At 41.6% G+C, this 5,396-nt stretch overlaps 1 pseudogene; it reads left to right on the top strand.

Annotated features, from left to right (window-relative positions):
• The first annotated feature begins 3,537 nt into the window (after positions 1 to 3,537).
• LOC118760029 (5S ribosomal RNA) lies at positions 3,538 to 3,656 on the top strand (annotated as a pseudogene).
• The last annotated feature ends 1,740 nt before the right edge of the window (positions 3,657 to 5,396 follow it).

The raw sequence follows: 5,396 nt of genomic DNA, 5'->3' as shown, positions 1-5,396 counted from the left end.
TTTAGCATTTCAGCAAATGTTTCTGGAAAGGCAGAGCTTAATATTTGTGAGGACTTTCTATGAACATAAACAGATTCAAGAATTCCTCTTTTCTCCCTTGGGGATGGAATGTGAGAAATTGGAATTGGTCCAGGCATGATTCATTTGTAAAAGGCTCCTGGTGGAGAATTCAGGAAGTTTCTTAGGAAAATGTCCAACAAAATTGAGTGCTATGAATTATACAAGTGCAGCAAATGATACAATGCACAGAGGGGCTGTTTTCAATTTAAAGTTCTCTTGAAAATTTCCAGGGAAGACTCTTCAATGAGGACTAGCAAAAGGTAAAACATTATGGAGAAGGGCCTGATGCGATAGCGTAGTGGTTAAAATCCTCACCTTGAATGTGCCGGGATCCCATATGGGCACTGGTTCTAATCTCGGCGGCCCCGCTTCCCATCCAGCCCCCTGCTTGTGGCCTGGGAAAGCAGTTGGGGACGGCCACAGCCTTGGGACTCTGCACCCCGGAAGAGCTCCTGGCTCCTGGCTTCAGATCGGCTCAGCTCCAGCCATTGTGGCAACTTGGGGAGTGAATCATCAAACAGAAGATCTTCCTCTCTGTCTCTCCTCCTCTCTGTATATCTGCCTTTCCAATAAAAATGAATAAATCTTAAAAAAAATCATGGAGAGAAAGAAATCTTCAGCAGCACCAGAAATGAACTATTCTTTTGTAACAACTTTTGTCATTTTGCTTTAATATAGACAATTATTTTTTATGGAAAGTTTTAAAATAATATAACTATTAGCAAAATTTAAAAGGAAAAAATACATTTCCTACATTCAAATCCAACTATCTTCATTTTGTGTTTTTCAATCCTAGATCCTATTTATGTACATGATTTCACAGATCATCCATTCATTCACAAGATAATGAAATGCTATTTTACAGATGGTGTTTACAGTGCAAATATTAAAACAGAAAGTATGCCTGCTTTGAGGCACATAACAATGGCATGTATGCGCACGTGTGTGTGTGTGTGAGTTGATATGTATAAACAGATAGCAATCAAAGTAAATGCTCTTTGATCAGAATCAGGTAATATTCTCAGTAATGAGGGCTCTGAACAGAGGGAATAGCACAAGAAAAGCTTGCCTACCTTGAATTTAAAAAAAGGCATTATACTCACTGAGTAGTAAGAATAGAGTAGAAGAAAGGGCAGGGGGAAAAACAAGCAAAGACCAGAGATCAAGAAGTTCAGATTTTATTTCTCCTATAGTTACATACTTTTGAAGTGGCTAAACAAAGTAAGGTATTACAACCACATTTATATTATGTAGGACTACTCAAGCTCCTTTGTATAGAATGGATTTTATGGGGGCAGGCACTGTGGCACAGTGAGTTAAACCACCTACAGTGCCAGCATCCAATCTGTGTGCTGGTGTAAGGCTTGGCTACTCCACTTTTGATCCACCTCCCTGCTAATGGCCTGGGAAAATCAGTGGGAGATGGCCCGAGTGCTTGGGTTCTGTAGCCATGGGGGAGACCTGAATGAAGCTCTTGGTTCCTGATTTCTACCTGGCCTAACCTTGGTCAAAATAGCTATTTAGGAGAGTCAGCCTGCACATGGAAAATCTCTGTTCAGTCCCCCTCTTCTCTGCAACTTTTGCCTTTTAAGTAAATAATAAATAAATAAATCTTAAAAAAAAAAAAAGAATAGACTGTACAGGAATAAGGATTAAAGTAGAGAGACTGAAAAGCCCTTTTAGTCTAGAACAAAGAGGAAAAGATGCCTTAGAGTAGGTATATCTAAACCACACATGGTGGCTAGTGGAACTCAGGATTTGCAGGACATTCAGAATCTTTGCTGTTGTGGGAGACAATAGCCAGTTGAACCCCCCCTGAAGGCACCAGGAGCAATTGATAAGGTTTAGATAAAGAACCTGCTGGAGGAACTAGCTGTGTTTTGGGGGAACTTTACCTTGCTGTTCAGATGTAAATGGATCAAGCCCCTTCTCCCTGGATGCGTATGTAATAATTTTCCTTTAAAAGTCTGTTGTTGTTAATAAACTTTGGATATTGAATATCAGTCAGTAGTCCACGCATGTTATTATCTGCTCCATGCACCCAGTCCAGCAACAAGGATTTTTTTTTTTATTCAGAGCATTTTTAAGACAATTTCTTGCAAACAGAATGATTACATGGAAAGGGAAAGTTATTAACAGCATCTTCTTTTCCATAGCTATATAATACAAGAATCCTCAAAAATTGCACAGAGAATGCATATTATGAGAAAACTAATAGAAGATTTAAAATTTTTTGCACTGAATAAACTTGTAATTTGATGTTGTATGGGTTTTTTGTAGTCCCTTCATATTTCATCACTGTGTTACTTATAGCAGCATTAGTGAATCACTTCAGAACTTGTGGATTTAATTCCGATTATTTATAATTTCTGAGTTTGTGCAGTCAGTAATTTGGGAGTGCCTCTGTTGGACCTGTTGGTTCTGTCATAGGAGTACAGTCAGTTCTTGCCTAAAGTTTTTCAATCTTAGGTTGTAGGATCCATTTCAAGGTGTTCCATCCAGTTGGCTAGCCATTTCCTCTCCGTGTGTGCCTTTTCAAGGAGCTGTTCGAGCATTCTTACGCAGCTGGCCTAAGCAAAAGATGCAATATTCTATGACCTGGCATTGGAAGTCACCCAGCCTCACTAGTATTTTACACTAAGCCTGTCCGATCCAATGTGGGAAAATCTACACAACAGTGCTCACGCTAAGAGGTGAAGGTCTTTGGAGGCTACCACAAGACAGGCTGGCGTGTGCTGTTTGTTTCAGGAACACAAACCACCTATGCCAGGAATTTCAAACAATTTTAAATATTCTTCCGCTCTGTTACCACTTTATCTGTCCTTGTGTTTCAGATTCAGTTTCAAGACATCTTTATTAAAATTACAGCTTGGTGAGACATTTTTTAAAAGATGTTTCAATTTTTATTTGAAAGGCAGATTTTACAGAGAAAGAAGCAGACAGAAGTCTTCCATCTGCTGGTTCACTCTCGAACTTTAGACTAGCATGACCCTAGTGATTAAACATTGTGTTGTTTAAACATTGTGCATGTTTAATGGCCAGGTTGTTGTGTGTTTTATCACACAAGTGTTTCCAAATACCTGAGGCAACCCTGCTCATTTTTTGCTGTCAGAACTTTGCCTGCCTCTTTGAGTAGTCCCATCATTTCCATGACATGCCTACTTAGATTGCAATGATGTGCTAGTCTTACACAAGGAAATATTGTTTTTTAGAGATTCTGTCTCTGGATTGTTATTTGTTCTGTTATTTAGATTGCCAGTTGTAATGGAAAAATTTAAATGTTTGCTGTTTGGGTGGTTAAGTACATCTCAGTTAATATTTTAGTTTCTCACATTATTTTAAATAGGTGACTTCTTCCTACTAAATAAAAATCTATGCTGACTACAACTCATCTCAATATGAAATCATCTGTATTAAATATTAAATACACCTATAGATGAGGTTATTAAAAACAAGTGACTATTAAAAATACCTATAGCCTACAGCCATACCACCCTGAACACGCCCGATCTCGTCTGATCTCAGAAACTAAGCAGAATCGGGCCTGGTTAGTACTTGGATGGGAGACTGCCTGGGAACACCAGGTGCTGTAGGCTTTAAAAAAAAAACAAACCTATGGATGAGGCTCAGATTTCTTGTAGTTGTTAAAACACTTTCACTCGAGGAGTGATATGTGTTGGCTCCTCTGTTCTCAGCCACATGTCCTTTAAATTTATAGCCACCACATACTTATAATTTTATCTTGTATATAGGCCATTTTCTGATATTGTTAGTTATTTAAAACAGAGTTCTAGTTACTACGATATTATCACGCGCATTTAATTCTCGCAACCTGGTTCTTCACCGTAAGCCGAAAACACCAGATGCAATGAGGTTTTTTTTCTTTATAAAGATTTTTATTTATTTTTATTACAAAGTCAGATACACAGAAAGGAGGAGAGACAGGAAGATCTTTCGACCGATGATTCACTCCCCAGCCGCTAGGCCACGCTGCCGGGCCCTCAATGAGGTATCTTAGGTTTATTCCAGCGGGGCAGGAACGGGATGGAGGTGGTGGGAGATCAGTGGTGGGGAAAGGAAAAAAGGGGGAAGCCGGAGGGAGAAGAGAGAAAGCCGCTCCGGGGCCTTTTTGTCCCTCAGGTGAGCCTGCAAGGTGTTGGGGGCGGGGATTGGGAGGGATGGAGGGCAGGCCCCAGGGGATTAGTGCCAGAGACTCTCACAGGTGATTGCCAAAGAATGATTGGTAAGTAGGTGGAGTTGGGGAAGGGGCTGGGACATTGGAGGTGGGATTCTCAGGTGAAATGCCCGAATGGCGGACGGCTGGACTGGTGACAATTTCATGAGCTGTGAGAAAGAGGAAATGGCGCCGGGTCCAGGGTAGGATATTAGAATAACTCCTCACAGATATGACTACTCTCCCTCTTAATACCAACTGGAAGGATACTTTGATACAATGAGGACAATACTTCTTATTTATTCTGTATGCTTGTGGAGACACTAATCCAGACAGAAGCCTTACATTAAAAACTCTAAATTTTACCTTATTATCTCTAATTTGAAAAGGAAGAATGATCTGCTTACTCTGACTTGAATTTGTTTCGAACTGCTTGTTCACTGGAGAATTCTACTTTTTTAAATAGACACACACTTACACCTTCAAGATCATCCCTGGCCACCTCTTTCTCCCCCCCCCCCCCCCCTTAGACATAAGGAAGATAGGTGAGAATCTCACTTGTAAGCTCCAGATTCCTCACACAGCTATGGCAGAATAATTGGTGTCAGACATGTGAAATCGGAGGGTCATTCAGAGGTGAGAGTGAACGGTACAAACATTGTCTTTGTCGCTTCGTCCCCACAGTACTCAGCTGGCGCCGCAATGCACAGGATTGTGCCCTGTGGACGTGAACTAGGGGTGACACAAGTCCTGAAAGGCCGCCGTAGACACGGCATGGAAACACCTGGGAAAACCAGGTGCCTCTGTACACTTGACACCTGGCCGAACACATTTCAGTCTCAGCTGAGCAGTGGAAATTAGAAAATGACCAAGTGAGAAGTCGGCAGGAGTGTCCAGACAGCAGGGACTGGCAGTCGCTTTCAGCTTCTGCAAGGCCCCTGCAGTGCCCCAGGAGATCCCCAACTTCAAAGCAAATGGCCTCTGTGAGGCAGACTGATCAACCTGGGTGTGTGTCTCCATGCGCCTGTGTTCCCTGTTTCCCTGGCTGGTGATTCAGAGAGGACCCGACTTAGTGTTCAATGGCAAAAGCCAGTTGGCCTTGGACTAGTAGTTAAGAGGCCTTGGCTCCTGTCCGTGTGTTTCGGTTCAATCGCAAGTTCTG

The sequence above is a fragment of the Ochotona princeps genome, chromosome 11 (assembly GCF_030435755.1).
Source record: "Ochotona princeps isolate mOchPri1 chromosome 11, mOchPri1.hap1, whole genome shotgun sequence".
NCBI lineage: Eukaryota > Metazoa > Chordata > Mammalia > Lagomorpha > Ochotonidae > Ochotona > Ochotona princeps.
The sequence above is the reverse complement of the archived record's forward strand: the minus strand, read 5'-3'. Positions and strand labels throughout refer to the sequence as shown.